Below are 21,730 nucleotides of genomic sequence, written 5' to 3' on the forward strand. Positions count from 1 at the left end.
AACAGTAGTGTAGTGTAGTGTAGTGAAAGTCGCTTAGTTATGTGTGACTCTTTGCAACCCCAGGGACTGTAACCAACCAGGCTCTACTGTCTATGGGATTCTTGAGGCAAGAATACTGCAGTGGGTTGCCATGCCCTCATCCAGGAGATCTTCCTGACCTGGGGATTGAACCCCCATTTCGTGTTTCCAGCATTGGCAGATGAGTTCTTTACCACTAGTGCCACCTGGGAAGCCCTGACACACAGAAGTCACTACAAATCAATTTCCTTTTTTTCCCTCTAGATCACAGCAGTCAGCCCACTTGCAGCAATCAGACAGCTTGAGGATAAGAATGTGGGACAAAGACCACACCATTCAAAAAACTCATTCACTATGGAGCTTATTTCTGATGATGTTATAGCCATGTTTTCTGGAAAACAAACTCATTCAGAAGGACAATGCAGATAGTGGAGTACAGTTTATCACACCGGCGGGTCCAAGGCAGAGTCTCCTCTTAGCCAAGGACCCCGACCAGCATTTGTGAAAATCTTTTATACCCCATGTGTACGTGTCCAAACCCACCACCCCAATTCCCTTGAGACTTACATAAACAAAGGTAGGGTAAATACAATTACAATAATCCCATCATTCATGTGTTATGTGTTCAAACAGTCAATAATCAAGAAGCCCGAAGTTACATTCCAAACAGTTAATAATCAATAAGCTTGTGGTCATGTTCCAACCAGTTAATAATCGATAAGCCTGTGATTACATCCTGATAGATATGGAAAATGTTTATGACCTGTCCGGAGACAGGGGTGATTACGGTATGTTTCCTCTTAGGCAATGAGTAACCTGGATGTGATCTTCAAGATTCTCCTGTCTGGAGGGGGTCTTATCCTTCCCTTGTCATTCCCACAGGCACCAAGCAGAGAGTTCAGAGTCCACTGGAGAGACAGCCAAGCATGATCAGTAGAGATAGGCCTGAGATAGAGTCCTGGCCCTATGAATTCCTTCTTCATTCCCCCCTCTGGATGCTCTTAGTTTCCATAACAAGTATCATTCATTGAGATATATTGTACCTTAGCCCTCCTGCCACCCACATGAGAGAATACTATCAACCTCTGGGTTACAAAATTCACAAGGCATTGTAGGAAGCAGGGCCCACAAAACAGTATGATTAAGATTACTATAACAACAGTTACAATGGTTTTCTACCAGTTTCCCTTTACCCAGAAGAGGACTGAAGTCCAAAATGGAATATTTCTATTGCATATCCTCCAAGGCAGTAGATACATTTTCAGACAGGTCAGGGATGTACACACAATATTTGACTTTAATTATGGTGCAAGTCCCTCTTTGGGCTGCTGTGAGTATGTCTAATGTCATCCTATTTTGAATTACTGCCTTCTTCATCTGAATCTATTCTTCGTTAACGGTTTCACGCCCTCTTGAACTCTCTCTTTAAAGTTTTTTTTAACTTTTTCTTATGGTACTTGTTGACTATCGGTCTCGTGCCGGTATTCAGCCTTAATGGCTTTAGTACTGCCTAAGAGGGCCTGTTTAGTGAAATTAGTTAAGGCCTCTACCTTAACCATGATATCTGTTGTCCCTACAGAGGGTACAAACGAGGCAGCAAGATAGTCATCGTGTCCATCTTGCATGCAGATAAGGCAGGTTACTGGAGGCTGGTGTAAGCTAGGCTTAATCTTAATGTGCAACGCCCCACCCAGCCAACTGGTAACCATGGCCATAAGTTAAGCCCACAGAGTCACTGGGTCCCATTGGGGGCTACCCAGCAGATTCCAGGATTATAACCGGGCCACTGAGTAGACTGATTGGGGTGATAGGTAACTTCTAAGATTTGTTTACATTGTTTAGGGGACAAATAACAATTCTTTTGGGTCTAGGGGACGGTCTCCAAATCTAACTTTCTGGGTTTTTTTGTTTCCAGCAAATAGTAGCAGGGGCAATCAACTGTCTTTTTTCAGGAGTCATCCAGAAATATTCATCCCAGACCTGGTAGTACTGCTTAAGGTTCCGGGAAGCCTGTCCCCCTTTTGTAAGGGAGCCCTTTTCCTCTTTAATTTTCATATATGAGGTATAAGCCTTTGTTATCTCTGTAAGGCTGGTGCTCATGTTAAATGTAACCCTATGTCCCTGGCCCATTGATGGCTTGTTCTTACACCAGGAGAGCAAAGAAAGGTTATGGTTGGTGAGAGAGAGGAACGGAGTGGCGATACCCACCAGGGGAGTCTGTCCATTACTGACAGGGGCATAGCCCCACATACCCAACAGTTGGCAGAGTTGTGGCCCACGAGATGAAGACATTGTCCTGTGCAGGAGCAGTGGTCAGGTTCAGAACTGCATTGGTGAGGCCGAGCAGCAGGAGTCTTTTACCCAGCTCCATCCTGTAGAGGGCTCGTCTGGGACCTCGTTTTCTTCTTCCTCCTCAGAATGATCTTGGTTTCCCGTGGGTCAGTGGGGTCCTTCTGGGTGGTCCACTCGGCGTCCTCTGGGTCAGCGTGGTATGACTTTTTCGCTCTGGTGTGATGTATCAAGGGACAATACCTGCAATTTTAACTGCAGTAGGGGTAGTTAGAATAACATAAGGGCCCTTTCACCAAAGGGCTAGCAAATCATGTTTCTAATCTTTGACCCATACTTGGTCACCAAGTGTAAACTCATGAATCTGTTCCCCAAGGGGGAATGGCACCCTTTCTTGTACAAACTTAGTTACCCGATTTATTACCTTACCCAGTTCCATCTGCTATGAAATCCTATCCCCTCTTACCTGAGGCAAATTTGTTGACACCTATTTTATTATGGGATGAGGCCTCCCATACACAATTTCATATGGAGAATAGCCTTGGGACTGTGGGGTCATCCTGAGTCTGAGCAGAGCCATCAGAAACAAGTCCACTCAGGAGCAGTCAGTTTCTCTGATCCACTTGGAGAGTCTCTTTAAGTGTCGGGTTGATTCATTCCACCATCTCAGAACTCTGGGCCTATATGCAGTGTGCAGTTTCCATTTGATGTTTAAAGTTTTGCTTACTTGTTGTACTAAATCAGCTGTAAAAGCTGGGCCATTGCCTGATCCATTGCTGGTAGGAAATCCAAATCTGGGAACCATTTTCCTAAGCAGGCACCGGGCTACTTCTGATGCTCTTTCAGTCCAGGTAGGAAAAGCTTTTCCCTATCTCAAGAACGCACATATGATGACCAGCAGGTAACGGTAGTGTTGGTGAGGTTTCATTTCAGTGAAGTCCACTCCCAGGTGTTCAAGGGGCAGTGTGCCTTTTAGCTGAATACCCGGAGGTTTTTGTCTGAATACCCGAGAGGCAGCATTAACCTGTGAGCAGGCAGCATGGCCTAGGTGGGTCGTTTGGCGTGTTTGGCTTACCAGAGTGTGTGCCAGCTCTTCCGGGACCAATAATTTGCCACTTGGCAATTCCCACCATCTCTTTTCAGTCTTGATGGCTCCTTCCGCTTTGGCTAACCTGACAGCTGTTGTCTCTGTTTTATCAGGCTAGTGCCATCAGTATATAGGACCCAATTAGGGTCTGGAACCTTGAACCCTTTTTTAAAACAAACCCCAGATACCTTACCTCTTCTTTGTAGATTGTGCCTTGTTTGACACCCACTAACCTGCTTCCATCAACAGCTGGAGCAGTGCATTTGTCCCTTTCCATCATTTTTCTTTGGTCTCAGGCAGCCAGCAGCAGTTCATTCACGTATTGTAGGAGCTGACATCCATACTCTTCTGGATGGAATGAGTCTAGATCAGAAGCCAAGGCTTCCCCAAAGATGGCTGTGGAGTAAGCCTTTGTTATCTGGTGCTCCCAACTGGATCTTCCCATTCAAAGGCAATGGTGGGCTGTGATGCTGGAGCGAGGTGTATGCAGAAGAAGGCATCCTTGAGATCTAGGCAAGTGTAAACTTTTGTCTTCAGTAGGAGGAGGCTAAGCAAGGTATAGGGGTTTGGAACAGTGGGGTGTAAAGTCACAGTAGCCTGGTTGACTAGCCTGAGATCTTGTACAGGCCTATAGTCTTGCCCTCCTTCCCTTTTGACTGATAGAATTGGCGTATTCCAAGCTGACTGGCACTCTACTAGAATGCCTGCTTGTTTCAATCTATTGATGTGGGGCAATTTGCCGGTTCAGGCCTCCATCCGTAGCGGGTACCGGCGCCCTCTAACCGGGATGGTGCCTGGTTTGAGTTCCATTATCACTGGGGCATGATGTTCAGCCAGCCTGGGGGATGGGGGGGTTGTCTTCCACCCAGACCTCAGGCTACAATTGAGTTAGCTCTTTCATGCTCTTCCGGCCCACCCGGCTCTGCCTTTAGAGGCTCATGCAACCTCCACTCATCTTGGGTTGGCACTGAGAGAGAGGGCAAATAATTCATAGAGTCCGTCCAGAAGGTGGGCCTCTCTTCAGGGGAGAAAGTCATTTGTGCTCCTAGTTTGGAGAGCAAGTCTCCTCCCAACAGGGGTACTGGGCACTCAGGAATGCCACTTGGTGCCTGTAAGAATGCTGTGACAAGACAAAGAGAGCGCCGGAGTATCAAGAGGCTTTTATTGGGCAATCGCTCCCGGGCAGAGCTCCCAGGTGTGAGCAGGGGAAAAGCGGGAGTCTGCAACCTGCGGGAAGGGGGGCGACACCTATATACCCTGGCGGATATGGAAGTGGTGGAATCAGGGTGCTGATTGGACTTTTGGTCCCGTGTCGGTTTTTTTGATTGGCCGGAGTCTTGGCGCCTTTGTGTCCATCAGTCTGCCTGGCAACGGGCTGTTGATTGGTGGATGTCTGTCCCTCTCAGTCTGCCTGGCAACAGGCTGTTGATTGGTGGATGTCTGTCCTTGGGGCTTATCTGGGACTTCTCGGCGGGGGCTTTTCTGTCAGCATTTTCTGGCTGGTGCTTTCCCGCCTGTGGTCAGTGTGACCTTTCAGTGCCCCCCCCCCCCCCCCACCATCTGATATTTTCTGGATTGGCAAAACGATTTAATCATCTCTTTTCCTGATACCCCAGTTACATCGGTAGTCTTTTTGGACAGTGGTGCCACAGGTTTTGTTACTACAGACAGTTCTGCTCCTGTATCCACCATGAAGTCAATATTTTGGTCCCCCACTTTTACAGTTACCATGGGCTCTCAGGGACCTGATATCTCTGAGCCCTGGCAGCCCTAGTTAATTTCCAAGTCAGCACGCCCCACAACTGCAGGAGCTTCCTCTTCCTTCCTTGCCTTAGGGCATTCATTTTTCCAGTGGCCAAAAGCTTGGCACCAGGCACACTGGTTTGGCTGTAACAGGCCCAGGGCCTCCCTTGGGACTGGTTGAAGGACTGTCCTGTCCCTGGGGCAGATGAGGTTTTCTGGAGGGCCTGAGATAGACTTTCCCAGAGCAGCAGCTTGCACTGTAAGTCTCTTGTCTGTTCTCTTTCGTTCCCTCTGGCTCTCTGGCAGAGTGCAGTCTCTGCTTAATTCCAACGTCTTCCTCCCCTTCTTGTCAGTACTCACCAGGAGAGGCGGGTATACCTTGGGCGGTTCGGTTGGAGCCGGATCCTGGAAGTGTTGGCCAGACGGACTCTATGAATTATTTGCCCTCTCTCTCAGTGCCAACCCAAGATGAGTGGAGGTTGCATGAGCCTCTAAAGGCAGAGCCGGGTGGGCCGGAAGAGCATGAAAGAGCTAACTCAATTGTAGCCTGAGGTCTGAGTCACCGGGATCGGAGCCTACCCAAACAGCAGCTCTACGAACTCCAGGAAAGCTGGCGGAGGAGCAGTGTTTGTTGCAGAAACTTCACCTGGCCCTGGATCGGGCATTAAGGAGGCCTCCGGTCCTGGTGAAGCACTGGAAGGCAGGAGTGTCATTATCCAGCATGGGGGAGGGGTCAGGTCATCCCCGTCTAAATCCTGTAGAATTTCCTTTTTTATCATCAGTCAATTTTTGTGCCATTAATATTTTCCCCTTTCCCTTCTGGATACAGAACCTTGTCCAAGTAGGAGGGTCTTAAGCTAACCCTAGCCATGAGTCAATAGATGGGTATTGATCCAGGTGTCCTGGCTCTCCTGTGACTACTGTATAGACTGCTTCCACAATTTTTAAGTTTACGGTGTTCTCTGGTGGCCATCCTCCTCCCATAGGGGTCCATTCGACCTCACAGAGTATGTGGAGGCAGTTAGGCTTCATCTTTACCGCATAGTCTCCTCCTAATCTCTTCTTTAAATTTTTAATCATGCACTCCAATACAGTTGCCTTAGATTCACTTCTCCCCATCTTGCTTACCTTCTCAGACCTTTTTTTACTTTTCCTTTTCATTCTGTCTACGAAGTTCTCAGTACCCTATGTACTTCTGATATTTCCACTCAGTGACACTTAAATTGCCATTCTACCTCCTTCCTAATTGGGGTGAGAAGAGCCTTACCTGCCAGATCCCAGAGGGAGAAGGGGGATCAGCATGTCTTCACCTGCCGGTCAGCACAGCTGAACCAGAACATCACATGGTCCAAGACTGTTTCTCCATTCTGCCTTGGTGGGCTTGATCAGGTGCGGATGAAAACACAGATGGGTTAAATATCTCATGTCCCAGGCCATCTCCGGAAAAGCCAATTCATACTCACTTCTGTATCCCCCTCTTTCTAGCCTAACAATTCCGAGGGGGACAAGAATTTCACAGCAGACAGGACACCTCCTGGGGAAGGGCAGAATACGAGCATACAAGGACCAGTTTCCTATCCTAAAAATCTCCTGGCGATCGCTTGCTAATAATTTTCCCCAAGACGGCGTGGACACACCTCTTAAATGACCTTCACAAATTTCCTTCCTATACCCTAGCACGCTCGTCGACCTGTGTACCAAGCAATCGCCGCCTGCCTATTCCAGGCTCCTGTGAGTCCCCGCTCCTTCTAGTCCCTCCCAGGGGGGTGATCAGGCCCCCTCTTCCACCCTGCTGGGTGGGTTCCTCCTCACCAGAGCGCTCAGTTCCCCTGCTGTCATCCACTATCTGCTGACGTGAAAGGTCCGGGCATTGAAAAGCAGAATCCTTCCAGAGGGGCGAGGCGCCTTCTCCCCTCTAGGAGATTCAAGCTACAAAGCCTCGGGGTGGCCTCAAATGAGACCTGTCTCATCAAAGTGAGGAGTTTCCCGGCCAATGCACCAAATGTTATAGCCATGCTTTCCGGGAAACAAACTCACTCAGAAGGACAATGCAGATAGTGGAGTACAGTTTATTACACCGGCAGGTCCAAGGCAGAGTCTCCTCTTAGCCAAGGACCCCGACCAGCATTTATGAAAATCTTTTATACCCCATGTGTACGTGTCCAAACCCACGACCCCAATTCCCTTGAGACTTACATAAACAAAGGTAGGGTAAATAACTACAATAAACCCATCATTCACGTGTTATGTGTTCAGTCAATAATCAATAAGCCCGAAGTTACAATCCAAACTGTTGTACCCGGATCGAGGAATCCCACCAAACACCACAGGAGCCGCGGGTCGATGCAAAAGCAGTGAGGAACTTTATTACAAGCTCGAGCACGGACTCTCTTCACACAATGGCGAAGGAGTCCCCCGTGAAACAGGCAAATCATTTTTATACTGTATAGCAGGGGAAGCGGGAAGGGAAGCTTAAGGGGATTGGTTAATTCTTCAACTAAGGGTGTCGTGTTAGCTACTGACTGGTGGGTTAGAGTAAGGGGGGAGGGGCTTTCCTGTCCTCCCCTGATTGACTCATTGAGTTTCTTTCTCTTTAAATATCATTTTCTCTCCTCGGGAGGGGATTTTACTCAAAATGGCGCTGCTATCCTAAAATGGAGTCATTTGGGTTTCACATTTCCCCCTCTTCTAGTTTCTATGGAAGGCCCAATCATGGGTCTTCTACAGAGTCAACTATATCATCTGTGGAGACAGTCGAATATTGAGATCTGATTAACATTAGGTGGACAGTATTAAATCTACCTTTATAAGGGGCTCTGTAGGTGGAGACATGTCGGCTATGGGAGGAGTGTGTGGAGTAGGCCCAGTATCCCGACCTTGGTTCTGGGAGGGAGGTTTTGGGGTTACCACCTGGGAGGAACGTTTTGGGGCTATCACCTGGTTTGGTCCCAAAGCTACCTTGGGGGTCAAGTAGAGTGGTCCCATCTTTAATTTAAGTTCAAATCGGACTCCATTGTCAAACCCAGTCTTATAAAGACCTAGGCCCCAGGCTCGGCCTACATCCCACCTGGTAAACTTTTCCCCTTTATCTGTGAACTTAATCTATAATGGAAAACATTGTCCAGGTTTAGCCGATATTCCCCGAGATCTGCATTTTGGGGTATTCTGGGGGTAATTTTATCTAAATGAGGTCATTGCCAGGATTGATGGGCCAAGGGACCGTTTCCGAGGTTTCACATCCCCAAGCGGCGCAAGAAAAAAAGTCAACTCCCCCACATTTTTCAATTTGGTTCCGATCCCTTCCCCCCACTGGGCAGACATAGACAGGCACTTGTTGTAAATACTGTGGGCCCTTACCCTCACAGTTACGGGTGAATAAGTCATAGGAGCCATGCACAAAAAAGTTGGTCAGTTGGCTGGGACCATGGAAGCCGTTACTGTTGGTCGCCAGGACGCAAAATTCAAAGCTCAATACGGGTCATCATGTCCCTTTGTGGGCTACGTTGGAACTCAAATTAAGTATTTCTCCAGTCTCAGGGTTGTAGACTATCCAGGTCATGTTAACCGGATGATGAGGATTGGCTGAGGCAATCCTCTGGAAGGCTGCCCAGAGTACAAAGTACCTTAAGAGGGAGATGCTTCTTTGGGGCGTTTCCAGAGTTCTAGCTTGAATGGATTGTCCGGATGTTTGGAGACTCTCCATTGTGGCAGAACCTCGTGGAGGTCAGTGAAAGGATCAGCAGGCCTCACATGTGAGAAGTGGACCCATGTTGAAATACCATCTACCTTGAGGGCTGTTGGTGAGACTAGGATGACAGAGTAGGGTCCTTTCCAGCGTGGTTCGAGGGTGCCTGAGTCGTGTCTCCGCACATAGACCCAATCTCCTGGCTGAAAACGATGCGGTTCAGGCGGTGGCTTGGTGAGGTATAGGGCTTCCAGCCGTTTCCAAATGTCCTTGTGCACCCGTTGGAGGAGTCGGAGAGAGGAGAACAGAGCATCAACAGGCAAGTCAGCTATTAAGTCAGTCTTTAAACTAGGTACAATAGGGGGAGGTCTCTCGAACATAATTTCAAAGGGGGTTATCCCCAACATGTAAGGTGAGTTCCCCACCCGAACAAGGCAAAGGGGAGGAGCGCCACCCAGTCCCCGCCAGTCTCTAGGGTTAATTTGGTCAAGGTCTCTTTTAAAGTTCTGTTCATTCTTTCTACTTGCCCTGAACTCTGGGGTCGATAGGCACAATGTAATTTCCAATTTGTCCCCAGAACCGCCGCCAGTCCCTGACTTACCTTGGAGACAAAGGCGGGACCGTTATCGGAACCTACCTGTGGAGGGAATCCGAACTGCGGCAGGATCTCTAAGAGTTTTTTTGTTACAACCTGGGCTGTCTCCTTTTTTGTTGGGTAGGCCTCTACCCATCCAGAAAAAGTATCTATGAAGACTAGCAGGTATCTATATCCGTATTGTCCCGGTTTTACCTCAGTAAAGTCTCCTTCCCAGTAGGTTCCAGGGCGTGTTCCCCTTTCTCTGGCTCCTCTAGTTGCTCCTGAAGTCTTGGTTGGCTTTGTTAGCAGGCAAGCCTTACAGTCTGAGTCAATTTTTTCTATTTTCGCCCGGTAGTCTTTGACGACAATCTTTGCAGTTGTTATGAGATCCTGCATTTTTTTTCGCGTTGGTCACAGCCGAAACCGCATACCTTGTCCATTTTGTACGAAACTGCTCCCATCCGTGTACCAAGTCAGTTCAGCATCCGGAACGGTGACGTCTTTCAGATCAGCTCGGATCCCACATACCTGAGCCAGGATGTCAGCACAGTCATGTAGTGGAGCGTCCAGGTCTGGATCCGGCAGGAGTGAGGCTGGGTTCAAAGTAGTTGGCGGCTGAAAAATGATCTTGGTAGGGTTTAGTAGTAGTCCCTGGTAATGGGTCAGTCTAGCGTTACTGATCCATCGATCTGGAGGTTGTCTCAATATACCCTCAATGGCATGCGGGGTTGTTATTTGCAGTTGTTGTCCCAGGGTTAATTTGCCAGCGTCTTTTACTAACAAGGCCACAGAAGCCACCATACGCAAGCAGGGGGGCCATCCACTAGCCACTGGGTCCAGTTTTTTTGAGAGATATGCCACTGGTCTTTTCCAAACTCCAGTTTCTGGAGTAACACGCCTTTGGCTACCCCTCTGTTCTCATCTACATAGAGAAGGAAGGGCTTAGTGACGTCAGGTAGACCTAGGGCAGGGGCTGACAAGAGGGCTGCCTTAATGTCCTGGAAGGCTTTATCCATTTCCTCTGTCTAGGCAAATGGTATAGTCTCTTTTGTTGCCTGGTATAGTGGTTTTGCCATTTCAGCAAAACCTGGGACCCATAATCTACAGAATCCAGCGGACCCCAGAAATTCTCTAATTCCGCGTTGACTCTGGGGCTTAGGGATCTTTAACACAGTCTCTTTTCTAGCTTTGGACAGCCACCGCTGTCCTTCTTTTAATATGTATCCCAGGTAATGAACCTCTTGTCTGCCAGTTTGTGCTTTCTTTGTGGAGGCCCGATATCCCAGCTAACCTAAAGTATACAGCAAGTCTCTGGTTGCCTCCAGTAAAGGTTTGTTGGGATTCTGTGGCCAACAAAATGTCGTCTACATACTGTAGCAAGGTAACCCATGGGTGTTGGATACGGTAGTCACCCAGGTCCTCATGTAATGCTTCGTCGAAGATCGTGGGCGAGTTCTTGAATCCTTGTGGGTAGGGGCAGTCTGGTATGACCATGAAAGAGTGGGATACCCAGCCCGTGCTCAGATCTAGGTTTCTTCGGGTAGTCCATGAATATTTTTTCATACCAGTGGCCCCCCTGCACCCATGAAGTCTTTGAAGAGAGTTTTCCCCGTGGGTCAAGCAGGACAGAATGTTCGGCCCCAGTGTCCACTAAAAACTCAATTGGGGTCCCCTCCACTTTTAAGGTTACCCTGGGCTCGGGGAGGGGTTCCGGGCCCCGTCTCCCCTTGTCGCTCAGGTCCCCCAGAGCCAAAACGTTGGTTCCTTGTTTGAACTTTTTAGGGCAATCCTTAACCCAATGTCCTTCTTTTTTACAATATGCACACTGGTTCCGTCCTAACTTTGGTTTTCCCTGGGGGTTAGGTTTCGGCTTACCTTCTGCCAGTTGTCTCAATCTCTTCTCTCGTTCATTTGGCTGGGCGCTGGTGGCGGCCAGGAAAATGCGAGCCATATTTCGGGTCTGCCGGTCGGCGGCTCTAGTCTGCTTCTCTTCAGGTGTCTCTCGGTCATTATAAACTTTCTCTGCTACTGCCATCAGATCTTGAATAGATTTTTCACCTAATCTATCTATCTTCTGTAACTTCTTCCTTATATCTGGGGCTGACTGATTAATAAAATGCATCATTAAGGCTGACCTAGTATCCTCCGCCTCAGGGTCCATGGGAGTGTACTGACGGAATGCGTCCATCAGTCTCTCCAGGAACGCCGCAGGACTCTCTTCTCTCCCTTGCTGTACATTACCTACCTTAGCCAAATTAGTGGGCCTGCAAGCGGCCGCTTTGAGACCCCCCAACAGAGCCTGGCGGTAGACCCGGAGCCGCTCCTTACCTTCCGCCGTGTTATAGTCCCACTGTGGCCTAGATAAAGGGAAGGAGGAGTCAATCGTCGCAGGGTTAGCCGTGGGTTGCCCATTATCTCCTGGCACCAGTTTCCGAGCCTCTAGCTGGATCCTTTCTCTTTCTTCTGTGGTGAATAATATCTGGAGTAGCTGCTGACAATCGTCCCACATAGGTTGATGAGTAAACAGAACAGTTTCTAACAAATTAATAAGCTCTTTAGGTCTCTCTGAAAATGGGGCATTCTGGGTCCTCCAATTGTATAAATCACTAGTAGAAAAGGGTCAATATTGAAGGGGCTGATCTCCATCAGCATCAGGGGGGCCCAGAGCCCTGAGAGGAAGAATAGCTGCTGAAGTAGAGTCGGCAGGCCACCTGGGGGAGGCGGCCCTACGATTTCGGGAGGTCATTGCAGGTCCTCCCCCAGCCGCTTCTGGAGGAGGTTGGGGAAGTGGGGGTTCGGGCTGAATAGGAGGGGGGAGAGAATATGGTGGAGGTATGAGAAGGAGATCAAGAAGAGTCTAATCTTCCTGCAAAACAGGGGCAGAGGGGGAAGCCGGAGGTTCTTCCTTTTCTTCAACCTCTAGGATATCCATGAGTATTTCTTCCTGTGGAGGTAAAAAGGGTTGCATCCAAGGGGTTGGGCTGACTATTAGATCTTCCCAAGCCAGGAGATATGGGACCTGGTCGGGATGTATGCTTCGAGGTCTGGTGATGATTTCTCGGACTCTCCGGACAATCCTTAAGTTGAAAGTTCCTTCAGGAGGCCAGCCTACGTTAAAGCTGGGCCATTCAGTCCTGCATAAGAAAACCATCTGAGATTTTTTAATTTCTACACCCAGATTACGAGCTCGAGCTCTAACTTCCTTGAAATGGTCAGTCATTAAGGTAAGCGGAGAGCATCCAGATTGGGTCTGTCCCATCGTCGGTCAGTCACACAATGAACAAACAAGACGACACACCAGACAAATAACAGAGCGCGCAATTCAGAGAACAAAAGGTACAGAGTATATCAGATGTATATCAGATATATATATATATGTATATATATATATAGGACTACTGAGTGGGAGCTGGAAGACGTCTCTTCCTGCTCCCTGCTGGACACCGTATCGGCGCGTCCGCCTAGGTTTAAGTCCAGCTACAGAGCGGGGCCCCCTTACAGACACAGATGCAGCTGCTGCTACTGCTTACCGGCCGTTTGTCCTCCGAAGCGCGGGTCCTGCAAAGTCTGGGGGATCCCGGACGAGCCCCCAAACTGTTGTACCCGGATCGAGGAATCCCACCAAACACCACAGGAGCCGCGGGTCGATGCAAAAGCAGTGAGGAACTTTATTACAAGCTCGAGCACGGACTCTCTTCACACAATGGCGAAGGAGTCCCCCGTGAAACAGGCAAATCATTTTTATACTGTATAGCAGGGGAAGCGGGAAGGGAAGCTTAAGGGGATTGGTTAATTCTTCAACTAAGGGTGTCGTGTTAGCTACTGACTGGTGGGTTAGAGTAAGGGGGGAGGGGCTTTCCTGTCCTCCCCTGATTGACTCATTGAGTTTCTTTCTCTTTAAATATCATTTTCTCTCCTCGGGAGGGGGTTTTACTCAAAATGGCGCTGCTATCCTAAAATGGAGTCATTTGGGTTTCACACAAACAGTTAATAATCAATAAGCTTGTGGTCACGTTCCAACCAGTTAATAATCGATAAGCCTGTGATTACATCCTGATAGATATGGAAAATATTTATGACCTGTCCGGAGACAGGGGTGATTGCAGTATGTTTCCTCTTAGGCAATGAGTAACCTGGATGTGATCTTCAAGATTCCCCTGTCTGGAGGGGGTCTTATCCTTCCCTTGTCGTTCCCACAGGCACTAAGCAGAGAGTTCAGAGTCCACTGGAGAGGCAGCCAAGCATGATCAGCACAGATAGGCCTGAGATAGAGTCCTGGCCCTATGAATTCCTTCTTCAATGAGACTACTAGTTCCTCGGTAAATTTACCCACATACTGGAGGGGCTTTGTCCAAACCAGGAAGTATAAGTCTCCAACAGCAGGGAGCATTCCTTCAACTAATAAGACAAAAGCCTGAAATCTAAAGCCATCATAATTATTTGGAATAGAGGCCAAGCCAATTGACCACTAGGTAAATTAAATAAATATTGCCTGAAGAGGCTTGCAAGGTAGAAATATTGACATCTAGATAAAAAATCAAAATGAGCCCAACTTAGTCTTTTATTTTAGAGCTTGAATAGTGTGAACTGTAGAAATATTTTTATTTTTTGCACTACACACACACACAGGTACACACATGCTCACACACACACACACACACACATATATATATATATATATATATATTGGGTTTCCCAGGTGACTCAGTGGTAAAGAATCCATCTAGAATGCAGAAGATGCAAGTTAGATTCCTGGGTCAGGAAGATACCCTAAAGAAGGAGATGGCAACCCATGGTTACCCAACCCAAGGTTATATATAATCTTCCAGGGTCCACTTGCTCATGCGGATTGCAGTGAAGCAAAATTCAGTGTTTATCACAGGACACCAAGCAAGCAGTCCAGGCAGCCAGGATTCTAAAAGGCTGGAATTCACTGATGGCCTAGGGGGTAGGTGACTATCACTGAGGATGAGTCAGGTAGAACTTTGTGACTAAACAACAACCAAGCATCACAGCAGAGAAGGCAAAGACAAGGGGCACAGGTCTTGATAGGGAGACAAGCTTAGGGTGTCTTTTATTCCTTAAAGGAATAAAATCTCCTTGTAGCCCTTATTTTTCCCAGCACACTATTACACAAGAAACTTACTAAAGCATCCAGCACTGTTAACTGGTTAGTGGATGATTTCCTCATCTACTGATCCTGGGGCAATTGATCTATGGTTTGGCATTTTTTTCCTAGTTCCCTTTAGCATCCAGTTTAAACCAGTAATGTCACCACCACTAAGATTTCTAGCCACTATGTTCTGGGGTCAAGTGCTTCTCCATAGTCCACATCTTGCTCCTAAGGAGCCCCCTAAAATAATAGACTCTGGCTGGCAATAAAAGCTGGAGATGCTTTTCACAGTTAGGAGAGTTATGGCTCATTTCCCATAGATTAAAAAAATGGGAATAATGAAACCTATCTCACAGGATTTTTATATTTAAATTGGATAATGAATCTGAAATGCAAACCACAGTGCCTGACAAAGAGTAAGCTCAATAAATACCAACTTTCTTTGTTCTAGTAAAGCCTACAGCTCCTTCAATGTCCAGGTCTGTGACCTATTACAGTTTGCTCTTTATTCCACATCAGTTCAATGATGGAAGCTTCTAGGAAATTCACTTAATCACTTATTTTCCTGGAGACAGTCATTATTTTCCCTATTCCCTGGGGTCATATTCTCCTAGCCACATTGACACACTCAGAATACTGAAAGGACCCAGATGGAACCCTCAGATAAAGCTTTATTTTCATTAAAGTTTTTATATATTTATTAGCTATTGGATATCATATTTCTCAGTTGGCTCTCCAAGATTTTGTCATTCTCATTATCTGGTTTCTTATTGATTTGAGGAACTTTTAACATATTCTGTTTAACATAATCTTCATCTGAGTCCTTTTTCAGAAATACATATTGCAAATATAGTTTATCAGTCTGTGCACTGACTTTCAAAACTCTTAGTAGTGATGTATAATAAACACAATTTAAAAACACATTTTCATGTTCATAAGATACTACCTTGAGAGTTTTGTTTGTTTTTTCTCTTTAAGCACTTTAAAAATATTTTACCTTGGTGGCTTCTGTTGCTTCTGATCTGAAGTTAGGTATCATTCTTAATGATGTTTCCTAGAATATAATATGGAAAATTTCCATGGGTATTGGCAAGATTGTTTCCACTAAAATAGACTTTTGAATTTGCCTTCAATGCGTTGCAGTGAAAGTTGCAATTTTCCGCCAAAACCAGACTGGTGGACGTGCAGAATTCCTTATTCAAATTTATGGCTTTCCTCATAGCATTGCTTCTGAATAAAGGGATTGTTTTATAGGAAGTCAAGTATAGCAGTGAGTAGAAATGCTTGCTATAAGCAAAGAGGTTATGGGATGGATAATAGAAGAGGTAGTTATAAATACCAGCTATAATCATGTGGTCATTTGCAGGAATGAGAACAATAATACTTATGTGAATTTGTTTTTCATTTCAATATAAATACATTTATGTATTACATTAACCAATTTTAACTCCCCTCTCCCATTTGCCTGCCTGTAGTAACATAAGATATGCTAACATAAGTCAATCTTTTATCTTATTATAGCTCAGTAGTGAAGATAAAGGATTCAATGGGAGAATGTGGCTTAGCTAGAAAAGAAAATAACTTCACCACAAATGGATAAATGAACTTGCTATAATCTTTGCAAGATGAGGTTAGAATCTTTTGGGATGAATGAGGGATTACTGCATTATATTAGCAAGAACCATGGTGTTGGAAAAGACTCTTGAGAGCCCCTTGGACTGCAAGGAGATCAAGCCACTCAATCCTAAAGGAAATCGACCCTGAATATTCATTGGAAGGACTGATGTTGAAGCTGAAAATCCAATAATTTGGCTACACGATGAGAAGAGCTACTCATTGGGAAAGACCCTGATGCTGGGAAAGATTGAACACAAAAGGAGAAGGGGGCAGCAGAGGATGAGATGGTTAGATAGCATTACCAAATCAAGGGACATGAATTTGAGCAAACTCTGGGAGATGGTGGAGGATAGAGGAGCCTGGCAAGCTGCAGTCCATGGGGTCACAAAGAGTCAGACACGACTTAGTGACTGAACAGCAACAACAACATTAGCAAGAAGCAGAGTTTTGCTTTCTTTATTCAAAAGTTGTTAAGAGAGTACAGATGGATGCCAGGTTAACAAAAAGGGTACTGTAGCAGCTTTGTACTATCTAAACTAACTGGAAATCTTTCCCAGACAGTGCTTCCTGTATTGTTCTTGGTTAGGGTTGGCCACAAAAGAAATTTGTGTAACAATTGCAAGGTGGTTGTGATCAAGCAGCCACAGTTTTTATGTTTGTGGGGTTGGTACAGGGCTCCAGGGAATATGGTTGCTCACTCGTGTTGCTGCTGATCTGATAGCTCAACTTATTGTTGACTCACAACTCCTTCACTTCCCACCAAACCTCTTCTCTGTTTTTGGCCAAGTATGCATGTAGCATGAGGCCAAACGACACCCACTTCTCCTAAGGTCACCCACTACTGTGAGACTGAAGGAGGTGAGACACAGACAAATTTTAGTGTGTCTTTGTGGTTTCCATTCATCTCATGGTTCTAGTTTGTCATTATGAGTCATAGTTTGTCCATGCTTTGGTCTATATACAACTTTCTTCTACAAATATTGCTCTAGCTGACAAACAATGAGTTCAGTCTCAACATCAGATACAAAGATAACAGTTTTGTATACATTCTTCCACCATATCTAGCAATTAAGTTCAGTTCAGTTCAGTTGCTCAGTCGTGTCCGACTCTTTGTGACCCCTTGAATCGCAGCATGCCAGGCCTCCCTGTCCATCACCAACTCCTGGAGTTTACTCAAACCCATGTCCATTAAGTTGGTGATGCCATCCAACCGTCTCATTCTCTGTCATCCTATTCTCCTCCTGCCTTCAGTCTTTCCCAGCATCAGGGTCTTTTCAAATGAGTTAGTTTTTCACATCAGGTGGTCAAAGTATTGGAGTTTTAGCTTCATTATCAGTTTTTTCAATGAATATTCGAGACTGATTTCCTTTAGGAGGGACTGGTTTGATCTCCTTGCAGCCCAAGGGACTCCCAAGAGTTTTCTCCAATCCTACAGTTCAAAAGCATCATTCTTTGGCACTCAACTCTCTTTATGGTCCAACTCTCACATCCATACATGACTACTGGAAAAACCATAGCTTTAAGTATATGACTACTCTCTGGCTCACCACAAATCTTTACTTTGTCTACGTATTTTTCCCTGGCCATTACATTTGGCAGAACCTGAAAAGGGGCATGAAGAAAGCAATTAACATTAAAGGTTTGAACTGAGGGAAACTGATGATTAAACAAGTTGACATACATCAGTAATTATTCTGTAAAATAATTTTTACATCCTGTTTAAGATATAATTTTGCGTAGCCTATGAAACATTCTTGTAATCTACTGATTAGTCATTCATTAGCCTTTGCTTACTTTTCTCCACCCAGAATCTAGTGACTGTTTAAAACATTCACAGATCTTAGGCCTTCTGGGTGAAAAGCGATATTATCCAAAATAATTAATGTATCTCTCTCTCTCTCTCTCTTTTTTTTTTTTTTACTGAGTTCCAGGGCTCTACTTAGATTTTTCAATAAATAAAACCACTTCAACATGAAATTATTTTTTAAAAATCAGTCCATCTGAACTTCAGAATCTATTCAGTGGTTTGTATTTAAATGAAATTATAATAGGAATAAAATATTCTTTTGAAATCTGATATTGATTCTTATGTATTAGATTTTGAGGGGGATCAGGGTATTCAATCCTGTTACCTGTAAATATAGAATTGTACTTATTAGATCATGTGTCCTAGAATTATCAGGTCACATTTTCTGTGTCATTGTTCCAGAGTATTCAGTCTCACTTGTCAGTCACTCATTATTATTTCTCTTTGTAAAATAAAGTTAAGATAGACATGCTGGAATTTTCTCTGATGTAATGCTATAATGCACTCCTACAAAACTTAATATCTACAGACTGCAAACACTTAGTACATGTCAACCCCACAGAAGTTGGTGACTGAAGTTTTCTGCACTGTTTCATGTTCATGTGGAATGTAGCTGTCAATCTTCCATTTGGTTTCATTGCTGTAATAGATGAGTTAATATAAAAGAACCAAAGGCAAATAGACAAGTAGAAAAGAAAATACAGACAAGTTCTAAAACAGTGCCAGTTCATGTGATTTAAGATCAAAATAAGTCATGAATGGGTGAAGCAGAAAGGAAAGTTTGAATTTATATGAGACATCTACTCTTCTGTCTCATTTCACTTCTGAGTGCTGACAGGCAATGAATGCCTGGGCTTGAAATTATTTGTAACTAAGCAGAGGAGATCATGAATGACCACAGCAGCCTGTGCAGCAGCATGATGTTATAAAATGTAGATATATATTAATATAGTAATTACATATACATTAGGAAACTTGCCAGGGTCCAGCCTCAGCAAGATCCAGGGGTACCCTCAGGATGAATGGCATCAGCAAGAGAGAGAGAGAGAGGAGAGAGAGAGAGAGAGACCAGACTGGGGGTGTGCAGCAGAGTCTGGCAAGTCTTTATTTTTTACTGTAGCTTTTATGTTCTAAGTTAGTACATTTTTAAGGGGAAGATAGTTTAATATTACATCAGCTTATCCTTCACAAAACCTGGGTGTTTTCTCCATACTTTTTTCCGAGAGTCTTGTACATTATCTTCTGGCCTTGGGGCCTATTGACATTTTATGACCTAGGTGAATGCAAAGCTGTTTTCCTTAATCTATTCTTTGTTGAACACAAAGGTCAGTCCTTTTGCAGAAGTTATCAGTTAAATTTATCTAAAAAGTTTACCATACAAAGACTCTGCAGCTCCAGTGAGGCAGCCCCTGTTTAGCATTCCTGGTTAAAATTAACAATTCTAAACTCTTATTTTTCTAATTCTTAAACTATAACCACTTACAGAATAATATTTTTGTGCTCTCTAATAGGGCTTCCTCACCCTCTGAAAGGGCTCTGTGCCTATTAGGGCCTTTATGTGGTCAGGTTCTTTATGCTGTTTTATGATTAGGGTATTATGAGCAGTCATGCATATTAGTACTGAGGGCATAAATGCATTTGCCAAACAAACTAAAATGCCAGCAAAGGAGTTTAAATTGAAACACTCCTTTCATCCTGAATAATCTTATAGGATACCACCGTTCGGGGGACATATTGATTAAAGTTCTAAGTTGATTCTGTTTGTAAAGAGATTGGGGAAGGCCTTCTACCTGTGTCACAGAAATTAGGGAGTAGTCTAATATAGTAAGCATCAGAAAGACAGAGATCATCTTTAAGGTGAGCGCCGGGGCAGCTTTTCGAAATCCCTGAAGTCCTGATCTGCCTTGCTTGTCAGGTCTTCTCCTCATGACCTTGTCATGGGTGGGATCTCCTGTGCTGGCTCCCAGCAGAAACTGATACTGATAAAATTTTTTTTATCACAATATAGACCATAATATTACACATCGGTTTTTATATGTGCTCTTTGGTTTTGATATGAAGCTCTGTGAAGTTTTATCACATTTATAGGTTCTTGTACCATCACTAAAATCATGCCACAGGATTGTTCCATTTCTCTAAAGAAACCCTCTTTGTATACCCTCCCCATGCCTGCAATTCTTTATAACCCCAGTAACTACTGATATCCTTTTCATCTCTGTATTTTGTCCTTTTGAGAATGTTATATAAGTAGAATCATACTAGGTATATAATCATAATAATCCAGGAAGTGCAATCATACATCATGTTGCCTCTGTGATTGACTTCTTTTCATTCAGCATAGCATCCTGAGATCCATCTAGGCTATATTTGTTTAGTCGCTAAGTTCTGTCTGACTCTTTTATGACCCCATATACTGTAGCCCACTAGGCTCCTTTGTCTATGTAATTTCCCAGGCAAAAATACTGGACTGAGTTGCATTTCCTTCTCCAGGGAATCTTCCCAACCCAGGGATAAAACCCAGGTCTTCTCCATTATAAGCAGATTCTTTACCACTGATCCACCTAGGAAGGCCTATCTAGGCTACTAAATGTATCAGTAGTCTATTTCTTTTAATCACTACAAACTGTCACCAATTTATGTTATTGATTGCGGTTTTTTGACTTTCCAGTGGTAAGAAAGCAATACACATTCGGTAGAAACCATACTTGGAATTTTAAAATTTGGTCTTTTCCCATCCTAGCAACATGTGGCATGATATTCCCTGGTGATTCTGGGCAGCAGCAGTGAGCTGAGCTCCTGGCCAGCCCTGAAATCATGAGGGTAAACAACCGACATACTTACATTCATTCTGTACTCATACAACCATTCTGGTTTTCACTTTCAGTGTGTGTGTGCTAAGTTGCTGCTGTCGTGTCCGACTCTTTGTGACACTATGGACTGTAACCCACCGGGCTCCTCTGTCCATGGAATTCTCTAGGCAAGAATACTGGAGTGGGCTGCCATGTCCCCCTCCAGGGAATCTTCCCCATCCAGGGATTGAACTGTAAGACCCAAACGTCAGGTCTCTGTTCCGGAGAGGAGCTCCCGCGACTCAATAAACAGTCCAGCAGATGCAATATGCAAGAGGCTTTATTGTCGGTTTGCACAAGCCGGGCAACTCTAGTCTCCTCGGAGGCAGAGTCGCACCGTATAGCAGTGTAAGCTGACTTTTATAGGCAGAAGTCACATTGTCAGCACATCCAGTACAGTGAATGAATAACATAATGTATACCTTTAGTACATCCAGTACAGTGAATGAGTAACATAAAAGTAACATAATGTGTATCATATGGGGTCATCTTATCTGTGAGTACAGGTGCTTGACGTCAGTTGGTTCCGGAAAACAGCAGGCTTCTTTGTGCAGTTATTGGGAAACCTATAGACGTTCCGTTTACATTTCTCTATCCTTATTTTGCAAACGGAAAATTCTGCGCAAGTGGAAAATTTACACAGGCCAGGGAATTTCATGGTGTTTTTCAGATTCTTTCATTCCCCCCTTTTCTTTGTCATTAGTTTTAATCTTAAAACTTAGGGTTCTTGTTGTTCATATCCCCAGGCCTTGCAGTATCCCTCTGGGGGCCCTCCGCACCTCTGGACTTCAGGACGGGTCCGTGAGTGACCCGGACATACATAAAAGTCAAGTGCTCGGGTTTTTACCCGCCACCCGGGGTGCAAGCATTTATATCCAGGGAAGGGCTCTTGGGGGTTGGGATCCCAGCTTTTTCCCACTATGTCACACAGATCTACAGTCAAAC

At 45.1% G+C, this 21,730-nt stretch overlaps 2 pseudogenes; both read right to left on the reverse strand.

Annotated features, from left to right (window-relative positions):
- Nucleotides 1-1,019: 1,019 nt before the first annotated feature.
- LOC136172296 (endogenous retrovirus group PABLB member 1 Env polyprotein-like) lies at nucleotides 1,020-2,389 on the reverse strand (annotated as a pseudogene).
- Nucleotides 2,390-4,138: 1,749 nt separating this feature from the next.
- LOC136172541 (uncharacterized) lies at nucleotides 4,139-12,145 on the reverse strand (annotated as a pseudogene).
- Between the last annotated feature and the right edge of the window lie 9,585 nt (nucleotides 12,146-21,730).

This window comes from Muntiacus reevesi, chromosome 7, assembly GCF_963930625.1.
Source record: "Muntiacus reevesi chromosome 7, mMunRee1.1, whole genome shotgun sequence".
Classification (NCBI taxonomy): domain Eukaryota; kingdom Metazoa; phylum Chordata; class Mammalia; order Artiodactyla; family Cervidae; genus Muntiacus; species Muntiacus reevesi.